A 14207-nucleotide genomic window follows, 5' to 3' on the forward strand; every position below is an offset into this window, starting at 1 on the left:
CTGGCAGCAGCACGTGTGATGCTCGGGGTGAAAGCAGGAATGGGAAGCCAGGGCCAGGGGGCACGGAATCTATTTGAGGGCGAACCTCTTCCGAATTGACACTGCATATTGGCAGAGAAACAAACGCTGGACCATGGTGGCAATGGATATGCATTTATGAACTTTACAGGCAAGAGTTTGGCAAACAGAGTCGCAAGTCCGTCATCCGGGGGTTAGGACCACCTCGCGTTCACACCCGCTATTCGTTGCTCTTGTGAGGGCCAAAGTGCTGCTCGCGGCGCTCGCGCGCATGCCGAGAGGTGCGGAGGTGGTGCGTGGATGCCGGGGGTCCCCGAGAGAGTGGTGATACGGCACGCGTGGAAAACGCACGTACACTATACAGTGAGAGGCTGGTGCGTGCATTGCCAGTATTCCCCGTGACCCCCAGCCCACCCATCTCTAAATGTACATTAATGAGGCGTTCCGGGGAGGCGTGCAAACTGGCGCACCTTTGTCACGCGAGAGGGTACACAACACAGCAGACAGACTTATGGTTATGTTAGCTAGAAACGATTACATTCCACAACAATGCCATTTTACACGTATAAATCGCTCAGGCGAAAAGACCCTTTCCCACACTCGCGGGGCACAGCCCGCTATCAGAAGGTGCGTGTGGTTGTGGGCCGTGGGCCCGGCCCCTTAACTAACAAACAGGTCCAAGCGCTACCGGCACTGGTAATTATGCCAGTACTTTCACCAGCCAAGCGTTGAGCGAAGCGTTGGGCACTACCCAGATTGCTTGTAAACCCATGTCGGCTGCAGGACTATGAAGGTATTTTAACTTGCCCATGTACCAATAAAGATGTTTTTGGTTCGTATATCATCTGACCGAGTGCTTTGGTTAATTTGTGTTCCTTTGCGAAAGTACTGACATAATTACCAACACTGGTAGCGCTTGGAACTGTTTTGTTTGATTTATATATATATATATATATATATATATATATATATATATATATATATATTTATCGGGTGAGGATGGTTTTCCATAATCTTCTATGCTATTTCATATCAGAGATTAAAGGTGGCCAAACGTTTCAGCAATAAGTGTGTGTGTGTGTGTGGGTGGGGGGATGGGGGTACATTATCATGCCACAGGAAATGACGTCAAGGGATATGAGGTCGCAGCGTGGGAATGCCCACCACTTTCGGTAATCGAGGGTGTACCCGGTCCCTGGGGATACAGTCACTGGATTAGCAGTGGAGCAGTAGCCTGCATGGAAAGCGACTGCCGCGAAGGAAAGGCCTGGATGCGGTATACCCAGTTATGTTCACACATTGCTGCCCACCCGTCTCATCCATCATCGCTATCTAGAAGTCATGCAGCTTGTTGTTATTTGTGATGCCATTAACTCTGCAGTTCAGCGTAACCAGTATGTGTTCTAGGTGCCGAAATAGCAGACATCATGTATGCAGGTCCACATGTATAAGACCGTTGTGGGCAGTGTAGCAGGGTACAGGGTTTGAGGTTAAGATGCACGAAGAACGAGCCCCGCTCAGAAGAAAGCGTGAGAGAATGGTAGGAGAGTGGCGCCCCAGCGTGAGATCCTGCTGAGGCGTAGGTATCCAGTGGGACTGGCCTAAGAGTAGCGGGGATACCTCTGAAAAACATGCAGGGGGGCTCCCTCCACTCAAGGCTACCCCTGGACTGCTTGTGCCTTGACTTCGCTCACACCGACAGACACAGGGGGGTCCGGCGCATCCACTCGGTCCCGAATGTTTAGCGTGTTCCCCCTTTCACATGAGTGTCAGCCAGGTTTTCAGCACTCATGTTGACTGAAAGGGCCCACAAAGCCGTATTAATGCTGCCTCGAGATGAAGACAAGCGTCACAGATGCACGTGCCACGGCCCCTTCTCTGCCGAGGGTTCAGGCGGGAAACGAATGGCTACAATGCACATCGTTCGCTCTTTCCACAGACATGTAAACCGTGCAATGACGAGGGGTTCCGGCCCGCCCCCAAATGTTGGCAGGTAAAGGAACCGTGCAGTAAACCGTGCTCCCAAAGATGACAGTTTCGTCAGAGGGGAAGCTGGGATTAGCTGTTTTAGTGCAGTGTTTATGCAGCCTGCAATGCAAACGCCGAATTGCACCTCTCCTATGCCTAGTGTGGCGGTGAGATTATTCACACTACCGCAGGAGTGGACTGGCAGCCAAAAGAGGCTCCGAAAATAATGTTCTAAGTGGCCCCATATTACATATTTTCAGCAAGCCCAACCCCTTTTCTATGACAACATTTAGAAATAAAATAGGTTACCACACAAAAGGCCTACCGGGGAATCCCCAGAGTTCTATATAGGCCAGTCCACCCCTGCTGGTGAGGCATGGAAGGTATGTTAGATGGATCTGGTAGAAATCCCCAGAGATCTGCATAGGCCAGTCCACCCCTGCTGGTGAGGCATGGAAGGTATGTTAGATGGATCTGGTAGAAATCCCCAGAGATCTGCATAGGCCAGTCCACCCCTGCTGGTGAGGCATGGAAGGTACTTTAGATGACTCTGGTAGAAATCCCGAGTTCTGCATAGGCCATTCCACCCCTGCTGGTGAGGCATGGAAGGTATGTTAGATGGATCTGGTAGAAATCCCCAGAGATCTGCATAGTCCAGTCCACCCCTGCTGGTGAGGCATGGAAGGTACTTTAGATGACTCTGGTAGAAATCCCGAGTTCTGCATAGGCCATTCCACCCTTGCTGGTGAGGCATGGAAGGTATGTTAGATGGATCTGGTAGAAATCCCCAGAGATCTGCATAGGCCAGTCCACCCCTGCTGGTGAGGCATGGAAGGTACTTTAGATGACTCTGGTAGAAATCCCGAGTTCTGCATAGGCCAGTCCACCCCTGCTGATGACGCATGGAAGGTATTTTAGATGGCTGTGGTAGAAATCCCACGAGTTCTGTATAGGCCAGTCCACCCCTGCCGATGAGGCATGGAAGGTACTTAGATGGCTCTGGTAGAAATCCCGAGTTCTGCATAGGCCAGTTCATCCCTGCCAATGAGGCATGGAAGGTACTTTAGACGGCTCTGGTAGAAATCCCCCGAGTTCTGTATAGGCCAGTCCATCCCCTGGCATGGTTACCCAGGGGATGCTGGGCAGCTGTGGCCGGGGTTGGTACTGAAGAATGGAGCTGCAGAGAAGGGCCGCCAGGCCAGGTGCGGGGAGACCACAGGAGCCAGAAGCCCCTCCACCCCCATGTGCTTAATGAGGGGAGTACTGTGTTTTCGGGAAGAGTGGCTCACGCGTCCGGTCTGGGAGCTCCTAATGCATCATTAGTATCATGGCCTGCACAACAGGATAGGGCGGAAATCCTTGTTTTGTGTGCCCGAGTGGCAGCGAAAATAAAGATTTAGGTCGGAAGTCTTCTGATTGCGTTCTTTACAGGCCAGATTTGAGACAAGGCAGGCCCATTTTTATTAAGGATGGGTCCATTCTGGTGTAGGGATGCTTGCCCTACGCGCCTGCTGTTGTAGTGAAGGGCATTCGGGATGATGCACACCTTGAATAATGCATGCCCAGAGACAAATGGAGCTATTTATTCCTTGCCAAAGGCCCACCGACTTTACCAGCTCCTTGCTTGCCCACTTGCCAGCAGTATACGGCTCGGCCGACTCCCAGGTGGTACCGGCTATTTATTCCTTTCCAAAGGCCCACTGACTTTACCAGATCCTTGCTTGCCCACTTGCCAGCAGTAGACTGCTCGACCGACTCCCAGGTGATACCGGCTATTTTTTCCTTGACAAAGTCCCACTGACTTTACCAGATCCTTGCTTGCCCACTTGCCAGCAGTAGACTGCTCGACCGACTCCCAGGTGATACCGGCTATTTATTCCTTGACAAAGGCCCACCGACTTTACCAGATCCTTGCTTGCCCACTTGCCAGCAGTAGACTGCTCGACCGACTCCCAGGTGATAGCGGCTATTTATTCCTTTCCAAAGGCCCACTGACTTTACCAGATCCTTGCTTGTCCACTTGCCAGCAGTAGACTGCTCGACCGACTCCCAGGTGATGCCGGCTATTTTTTCCTTGACAAAGGCCCACTGACTTTACCAGATCCTTGCTTGCATACTTGCCAGCAGTAGACTGCTCGACCGACTCCCAGGTGATACCGGCTATTTATTCCTTGACAAAGGCCACCGACTTTACCAGAGCCTTGCTTGCCCACTTGCCAGCAGTAGACTGCTCGACCGACTCCCAGGTGATAGCGGCTATTTATTCCTTGACAAAGGCCCACCGACTTTACCAGATCCTTGCTTGTCCACTTGCCAGCAGTAGACTGCTCGACCGACTCCCAGGTGATACCGGCTATTTTTTCCTTGACAAAGGCCCATTGACTTTACCAGATCCTTGCTTGCATACTTGCCAGCAGTAGACTGCTCGACCGACTCCCAGGTGATACCGGCTATTTATTCCTTGACAAAGGCCCACCGACTTTACCAGATCCTTGCTTGCCCACTTGCCAGCAGTAGACTGCTCGACCGACTCCCAGGTGATAGCGGCTATTTATTCCTTGACAAAGGCCCACCGACTTTACCAGATCCTTGCTTGTCCACTTGCCAGCAGTAGACTGCTCGACCGACTCCCAGGTGATACCGGCTATTTATTCCTTGACAAAGGCCCACTGACTTTACCAGATCCTTGCTTGCCCACTTGCCAGTAGTAGACTGCTCGACCGACTCCCAGGTGATACCGGCTATTTATTCCTTGACAAAGGCCCACCGACTGTACCAGATCCTTGCTTGTCCACTTGCCAGCAGTAGACTGGGCTGACTCTCAGGTGGTACCGGCTATTTATTCCTTTCGAAAGGCCCATCGACATTACAGACCCTTGCTTGCACACTTGCCAGCAGTAGACTGCTTGGCCGACTACCAGGTGGTACTGTTCAAGATACTTGGCCAAGTATGACTGCATCATTTCAGCTGTCATCATTTAGTGGCTCCTGGGTAGTTATCTGCCCATTTGCCACATGCCATATCTGCGCGCTCCTTGTGCTGTGTGACTTGATATCAATTGTTGCGAATCGCCACTCTTTCAGTGTCCATTGTTATTCACCTGGGAAACTTGCATGCAAGAGGCCCTGTAAGGCTGAGGGAGATTTCATTTATTTCGATAAAACAGACCGTTTTTTTAAAGGAGGATGTCTGGGTCACCATGTGTCATAAAGCTGTGCAAACACACATGGGCAACACCGCACCCGAGTGGAACCCCAGTGGTCTGCCCGTCGAAATGAATGTGCCCAGCACCAACAGCCAATAAACCAGCCATTGATCACATTGACTTAATTTATGTTGGCACAGCGGGGGAAAAAATCTGAAATAGTGATTTTATATTGCCAGTTTTTAGAAAAGAGACAGTTTTGTATCAAATGTTTGGTGCTTTTACTATTAGCATATCGTCCTGTGAGTAGCCATGGGCCTGCATGCCACTTTGCAGAAAGGCTGCTATGCTTTGAAACAAAGGGATATTTTGCGCTTGATATCTATCCTCTTGGGCCACGAGCAATCTGGCCATTGGCTTAGAACTCGCTGTCCACTACTTTCAGGTTCTGCCCCCGTCGAACATTTCAACACACTTCGATGTTTCGCAATATGAAAACTCCTCTTACCGTATGACCGCCAACAAGTACAACATGTTCCGTGGAACCTCATCATGACTTGTCAAGTCACGTTGTATATCCATGGGAACATTTGATGAAGAGCAAGAGACCGGACAAGGGTGTACTGCCCGAACAATCGTGTGTCTGGGTGATGTGAAGCCATTAAAAAAAAAAACCAAGATGTGTCCATCCACACGTTTTGGCAAAGGGACAGCCATTTTCTGAAACAAGATGTTGTTGAGACCTTTCCCATAACAGCGAGATCGCCCGGTGAAGGTTAATTTGATTTCTTTGTAGGATTTGAAAGTTGGCAGTGCTGAAAAACAGGAACCACGCCCAGGCTGTGTGAATTGAAGAGCCGCTCTGTTAGGCTGGCCCATATGCCCCTTCTTCCTGTTATTCAAAGTGGACAATGTTCTGCTTGGACTCAAGTCAATTGCACTTCACAGCGCACCATTACAGGCACTGAAGCCTCCCTGCACAAAACCATGCGCCGGACCTTTCACATTGTAGATTGGGGGTATGTATTTATTTATTTAAATTCTCAATAAGGCGCTGCCTGCCCCTGGGGCCTCGCAGCGCTCCAAATGAAACCAGGATGAGAGACCGCAGAGGAGCAGAGGCTAAGGAAATCAGAGGGCGAGTGAAGAAAAGCAATTAGTCAACTGAATTGTAACATATAGACCACGGGCTTGCTGGTTCAAATGGCATCGATTCTGGAACCTAACAATTCAGAGAAAAAACCTTTACAATTGGACTGTCCCCGTGATTATCTGCATGATGAAACCATGATCACATGCAGAGGGCACACTCACTGCCTCTCTCTGCAGTGCATCTGATGGGCAGTTCTTTGGTGCAGAGCAAGAGGGGCTCATTTCAGCATTTGAAAAACCCTCCCATAGAAATGCCATTGTGGCAATGACACCCGAGGCAAGCTATGAGTGGGTGGCTGCTGCAGAAAGGACAGCGCTCCAGCAGTTCGGCTCTCGCACTCCTGTTTGTTGAGGTCTTGAGGCTATTATTTGGATATTGATTTGCTTCGGTCTTGGATCATTTCCACGTACTTAAGATTAGCAGCCAATAATGGTACTCCATTACGTGCCCGTTCAGCTCACTCAGTCTGCTTTTTGACAATATTCAAGGAATTTTAGCCAAACCATGTTTTACACACTGCGCTTTTTCAAGGCTTTCAAATTCTACTGAAGGGCACATACGCCCCAATACTTGACTTCTTGCAGTTCAACAGAAGAGAGGTGCTTTACGCACTGGCACAGCTGGCATATTTACTCAGTTTAACGGTCACTGCGCTTACTACATTTGAACACCGAATACATGCACGTGGCTTGTTTGGAGATTTTGCAAAAGGTTTGGCATCCCAGTAACATACCATCCAGCTGTAAAATATATCATTCAATTTCCTCATTTTTGATTTGTACCGTGCTAAAGGAAGTGAGTCGCTTCCAAGCACTAGATGCTCCCAAGCACTACTACTAGGGTGGCTGTAGAAAGCTTCGCAGGCTTCTGAAGTGCAGGGGGCAGGTCAGGCTCCCACAGGCCACTTTATGTCTTTTACTTTGATGTCTGGCTACAATGGGATCCAGTAGGGCCTTCTAATTTTCAGGTGGTCTTCTTGGCGCGTGATAGGTTCTGGAAGCTTTTTCCGCCACTGTGGGCACGTTTAGGTTGCCGATTTGTTGACATGTCTTTTCCTTCTGATGATAGGGTGGTGCAGCATTCCTGAAATCACCAATCTGAGATTCCTGCTCTGTTTTAAAATTTTGAATGGTCCATAAGCGGTCTGTTAAAGGGCCACATTGTGATAGAAGCCAGATGTGGAGGGGTGTTAGAGTACACTTTTTTCCAACACCACACACACGGGCAGCGTTGACATTCGTATTGTTTATGGTGGTTCCCCTTATTATTATTTATTTTATGTGCGCATACAGTTGTGGCAAAGGGGGGCTGCATTAGCCAAGGAGAGTCATACACATCAGTAGTAAAACAACTGTACATTAAAGCCCACGTGCAAACATAACCACATAAGCTCCAGATCCTCCATATCACAAAGAAAAAGACATTTTACGAATGCAGCTTGTTGTTATCTGTTTTTAGCTTCAAACAATGAACAATAAAAATAGGACAGGAAGGAACATGAGATGCAGGCTAAACAGGAAGTTCCTGTAGCATCCTCCAACACAAGCAGGCGCGAATGGCATTGTGGACCATGCGTGGTCCCGCATGGAGATCGGCCACCTGGACTCCACTGGGATAATCCGGAGGCTTGCAGATTTGTTTACGATTCGAGAGAGAGTACAATGGCACCTCTTAAAGGATGCTTCAGAAGAAGAACATCTTATGGTCAAAAGGAACGCTTCAAGTTCTTCAGGAACCGAAGGAGCAGCATGACGCCAATACGCAGAACATTCTGGATTAAGCGTGCCACTCCAGAGGTTGGGGGTTCAATTGTTCAAGGACGAGGTGAATTGGATTAGTTTCCGGGACCCCTGTTGCTGTCCTAGATGTTCAGTTAGGTACTTGAGAGTGTATGCCACAATGCACTTCAGGTGCCACAGACCGTTTTAACTTCGATTCTAGATTTCACTAGGAAACAGTGCAAGCACTTGGAAACCACACTGACGTGTCCACATTTCCAGTGACACTAACAGTGCTAACACTCCAGGGCCCGATGCAATAGAGCCTCAGGTGGCTGCCGGGGGTTGTATTTCATGAGTCAGTTTATAATTGCACCATGGCCTGCACAGCAGCTTTAAAACATCAAGGGGCTGGGATGCTCCATCTTTGTACTTTGCCATTAGAAGTAAAGGCAATTCCAAATACTGGGGATGCCCATTCCCATCCATGCAGCACAGCTTCATATCAGGCCGGCAGTCTGAGGATGACCATGTTGCTCCAAGGTAGACCTAAGCGGCTGCCAGATTCCAATGGTGTGCATATTTAGAGGGCGAGAACAAATTATAACACTACCTCACAGGCCAAGCTATCCCAGATGGCCCTGAATCAGTGGGCTGCGCTTACTCAGGCATCACTACAAAGATACAAAGGGGATGGCGTTTCGACAATGTGCATAACTATCAGAAATGCTTACCTCTGTATGAAGCGTGAATGAAGATGAGCCCTGCTAATAGGACAGGGAGTCTTGATTCTATTAAAGAAAAGGAGGCTCACCTCCATCTTGACATAGATTTACGATCACACAGATACTCTGCAAATTTCCACATTTGATCTAGTGGTTCTCAGTATTTTCTAAATGGGTTTCTTTGTATGTTTTTCTTTCAAGCTGGGTGTCCATTTGTTGCGTCATACAGATTGTAAATATGTTTTTTACACTAGTGGATAACGAATCGCCTCCAGGGCCAATCATTTAATTTGCACTTCTCTTTAGAGTCTCTTTGTAGTTTGCGTCCTAACCCATGTTCATACTCTCAACGATCTTGGATTTCACATGTTTTAGTCCATATTCCATATAGGGGTGTAACGGTATACCGTCATACCGTTATAGATACCGTGAACAACTTAATTGAACTATAATAACCGTCACATTGTTTATACCAGTATACCGTTTTAGGGCCTGCAGCTATTAAGTGAGCTTTTCAATCTGATTTGGAAAGGCTGCAGTAAGCAAGTGTGCACAGTCTGAATCTTGCACTGTGGGATGTGGCGTCTGCCAATGGGGCCTTGTTTGCCAGACAAGTGCCTAGGGAAAGTGAGACCACATTAGTAAACGCAGCTTCAATGCTGTGACTGCTCTTTCTCTGTGATCAGTAGAGTCGGGTTAAAGATCAGCCGATTTGTAGTTTTCCCACCAATTTGAAAGATGGGGAACTACACATCCCAGAATTCAAAGGGGGGAACGAACTGGATGCCCTTCTGATGCATGTCCACAAAAACGTTAGCTCTGTAGACTCTATAAACACTGGGCCCATCAGTGTTTTGTGCTAGTATATAAACTGCCCCCCTACCCCCACACCACTGTCCTACGTGTAGATTTGCACATTGGCACTAGAGTTGTTGCTTCGCTTGATCCTTCACCTGCCTTCTGCATATGGCACTGGACTCAAGCAGGCAGGACAGATTCTACATTCAATTTGAAGTATCCAGAGCAAAGGGGGTGAGATATTTCTCAGGTCTATCCTCGATTTGTGACACCACCCATGAAAGTATTCCTCCGTCTCAACTCACATGACAAGGGTCCTAATGCGCTCAGACCTAGGGAAAATGGTAATGATGGGGCTGTGGTGAGGTGGTGGTCCAGGCCATATTTGTGCCAATATGTATTTTAACGTTGTCATTTTCAAAAGGTTTTTGTGCCACTTTCTTTAAGAAGGTAAATTATGATGTATTGCAAGAATCAAGAAAGAAATCAACAGCGCCCACTGAACGCTGTCCTGTTAGAATTACGTAGTCAGTGGTGACTCCAACACAGACCTTTATAATACACCAGGCAGATGGTAAACAAGCAATAGTGATTTAATCAGTATGCAACCTTTCGGTGAGTGTGTGTTGGCTATGACATTTTGACAAAAGAACACAATGACATGGGCTTTCAGACCTCACATGAGTGACTTTTCTCCCTTTAAAGGGATAAAGGGTTATCAAAAAAAACTTTTATACACTTAGATGGAATTCTGAATGTTAGCATGTGCCAGACCTAGACGTAATCATGAACATTAGCCGGCGTCGCATCTAGACGTAATTGTAAACACTAACCAGCGTTGCATCTAGATAGGTTTAACATGTCAGGATGTGCCACACTTAGAATTGTGAATGTTAGTATTTGCCCAGTTCCCCAATCCACTAACAATTTCACCCCTCTGCATATACCTCTCAAACTCTAACCAAACACAACCACAACCCTATAACACAACAATCCGCACAAACTTCACTACACTGCAACAACAAATCAAACCACACATAGATTCGCACAACAGCACACAACGACTACCGACGGGAAAACACCCCAAGCGCAGCCAACAGAATTCCGGGTTGAGGCCGCCAACAGCACATCACTGCTCTCTTGAACTTTTTCAGCTTATTCACACTAACTCACCCCACCCCGCCCTTTTTCCAGAGCCACCAGAGTGCCAGGTGAGCACTCCGGTGATGATAGTGCACGGTACAAATATCCTTTAACATTAACATGACTGATCGCAGCAAGGGGTCATGATGCCCATGCCATGTGGTTCCAAAATAATGCAGGTCGAGGCAGATTTTCAAAGCGATCACCTGTCACTGAGCAGCAAGCTCATTACTCAAAATGTGCATTTTAACACTTTCACTAGTCACTCTTTCATTCAAGGCGATCAAAGAGTGAGCGCCATGAAAGACCAAATCTGCAGCCGCCTTAGATTCCTGGAGGATCAGCTAAAAATTTGCAGAGACAAGTTTCAAAATGCTGACAATTTATGACCTTTAAGAAAATATTTGTTTAGATTAGTTAACTCCACCTGCTATACTGCGATAACATAATGCTTCTTGATGGCATGACTATAACCAAAAAAGTGATGGATGGAAGGCTTTGAATTCATCTTAACGGCTGGCAATGCTTTGTAGTCTGTCCGTGCCACTTCAGAAGAGGATCTGCCATATGCAAATCAGTCTGGTACTGCCACCAATGGGAGCAGTCCGCTCCGAAGTGCTAGGCCATGTCCGCTCTGCATGGAAACAAAATGAACCACAGACATGTTGCGTTCTTGTTGGGCCTCATCAGTGAGGTGCAACTTGATTGCGTATGGTGCTTGGTGGGGCCATTAGTCTGGAGAGTTGCCCTGCGCTTTGCCAATGGTATTTGATTCCTTCAAATCCTTCCAGTCAAGACTTTTCAGTGTTGCAATAGTCAACCCAAGTCGGATAGGTATGCTCACATGTGGGTCCTGAGTCTGATGTGTCTAGTAACTCAAACCAAACCTTGCTGATTAGGTCAAATGAGGCTGAAACATGTCTGGGGTTCCTTGTGGTTTCATGAAGAAGTGATAAGACCTAGGAGGTCAGGCTTGTCTTTTGGCGTGAGACCATGCCAGATTTAAAGTTTTAAATATGATCTTTCCCCCTCTGTAATGCCCCCATACCATCATTTTTCAGGCCTGCCATGTGCCATTAAAGAAGAGGAAATAATGTTTGAAAGATTTCAGCTATCTTGCTTCAGAGTTACATTGGCATGGCTAATTCCTGAGGTGATTCTTCCAAAATTGCAAACTGGGGCAAGCCGTGTCATAATGATATGTGGGAACTGTATTTAAAATGCGCCCATCCAAACCACCATGTATTTCATTTTGGTAAAACCATCTTAGAATCGTTTTCTGGTGTACCACCTTCAGTACAATAAGAGATAGGTGTTCTTTAGGAACCCTCTATGGAGAGTACTTTCAAGGAAGCACCAGAACGCCGTAGTTCTTCAATAACATAAGCCCCCCTGTATTATAGTGATTACACAATACAAATAAATGCAACCTGAGGTTGTATTTTCCTGCAGAACCCTTTAAAGATTAGATTAAAACCATTATTAAACATTTATTCCTTAACTTTACAGAAATCCCTTTTTCACAACTTTCTCACCAATACAATATTTCAGAATCTGATAGTAGATTTCATAGATCCCTCATCAATTCCCTAAAGAAATTCCTACCTTCACTAACTCAAAAATCACCCTCACCACTTTTAATCTCTTTAATATACAAGCCTTTCATCAAGGCGGCCAAGTGGTACACTTATCTAAATGACAACCAATGCAATAACTTAGCGAACTCCAATATTATTAGACAATGGGAATTAGATTGGAATTTCCAACCATCCCCAGATTTGTGGCCTGAAATGTGGAAAATGTTCTATTCCACATCTATAGCTGCCGATTTAACCCAAACATATTTCTTTATTTTACACAGTGCATTCCCACTCTTTCAAGAATTACAAAAATCAGTATTAATTCATCCAGTAATTGTTGGTTATGTCATAAAACCAATGCAGATTTAATTCATTGGATTTATAATTGCTAATTTGTACAATCATTCTGGACAAAAATATTGATATGAATGCAAACGATTTTTCATTTTAAAGAGTCGCTTTCACTTTGTAATGTCATAATTGGAACATTTTTAACCCATACCTTAACATAATTGACTCACCATGCTTATCTAATCTATTTGTTTGTATTGCATTTCACATTATTTCTTCGAATTGGAAGGACTCTTCCAAACTGTCGTTTTCTGCTTAGCAGAATTTCATATGCTTTATTCACTGTATTGAAAAATGTCATGCCTTTTCCTCTAATACCTTACACAAGTTTGATAAGAAATGGAACCCTTTTATCGCTTACCTCAGCAATGTTGAATAATATTACTATGACTTTCTTGCTATCACGGATCCCCCCTCATCTATCCTATTGTGTCTGTCCAGTTTGTCATCCCCGTTTGTCCAACTTACATATTGATACATGACTTCTTAATTATCTTGATTTCTTTTCTTTTATGTTAGAAATTATTAACTCAAGATTAATTCTTCCATATCTGTATAAGCAATATAAGTTATATATCTTCATGCTATATTTATATTGTTCTTGCAATTTACTGAATACAAATGTATTAAACCGAAAAACCAATATGGATTATTAGGAAGACATTGCCTAGTTTTAAGTAGAAGTTGGTAATCAGTGAGCCTCTAGTCTTCTAACCGCTGAACTTGCTCTGTGACATTCCACAGCTACCGCAGCTTGGCAACTAATGGCGCAAATGCGACTGTCCTCAAGTGGTAGTGTCTCTGCATTGCTGTCAACGCCACTAAAATCAAAGACGCCGTCTATTTCTCTTTTGTAATAGCAATATTTTTTGGTTATCTCTTGAGGAAACCTTGTTTTGCTTCCTAAAATCCCAGCGTTGCCAAAAACCATCAAGCAGTGTTTACACTAGCACGCATCCTGCTGTTGCTCCCTGATTGCGGATGTCAGCTTCTCTTTTGGTGTTATTGACGTCAACTCTGAAGTCAGGCGATGCTGAATGTAGAATAAGTAAAACAGAAAAGCCGGCAACATTTTTAGGTTGCTTGACCAAGTCAAGCAATTTGACACGATTCCTTCCAGGATGGCAAATTCTGCACAGTTGCGCAGTGTCTATTTAAACTGATTCTTTTTTTAATTCACTGCATTATTTTTACATTTTAGACATTTTGAATGGACGTTTGTACGCTGCAGAAAGACCAATCGACTTTGCTTTGTGGCTTGCAGTTGCCAATGCAGTGTTAGAGTGATGCTGATAGTAGAAGGATGGTTTGATGGCTACACCAAGTTCATCTTCACCAAAGCATGCAGTACTTTTGTTATACAGCTGACTCAAGTTAGAGCTGTACTTATAGCATTGAATTTCTGTGAACCAGACTAGTTCAGGTATATCTCTGCATGGACATCTTCTATCTCAGGTTCTGCACAATGAAAATAAAGAAGGACTTCTATACTTCTAGCACATTGTTAGTGGAGAATATTTGCATATTTGTTGTACTCACTGAAAACGTAAATGGTTTTAAGTGAATGGGTCAGCAAGCCCATCCCTGTGGTTTGAACATTATTCTGA

General features: G+C 45.8%; 1 protein-coding gene across 2 annotated transcripts in view; it reads left to right on the forward strand.

Annotated features, from left to right (window-relative positions):
- Positions 1–14207, forward strand: part of KDR (kinase insert domain receptor) — a 190075-nt gene that overhangs the window by 116712 nt on the left and 59156 nt on the right. The window lies entirely within an intron of this gene.

Source organism: Ambystoma mexicanum, chromosome 6q (assembly GCF_040938575.1).
Source record: "Ambystoma mexicanum isolate Mex_15411 chromosome 6q, UKY_AmexF1_1, whole genome shotgun sequence".
NCBI classification, from domain to species: domain Eukaryota; kingdom Metazoa; phylum Chordata; class Amphibia; order Caudata; family Ambystomatidae; genus Ambystoma; species Ambystoma mexicanum.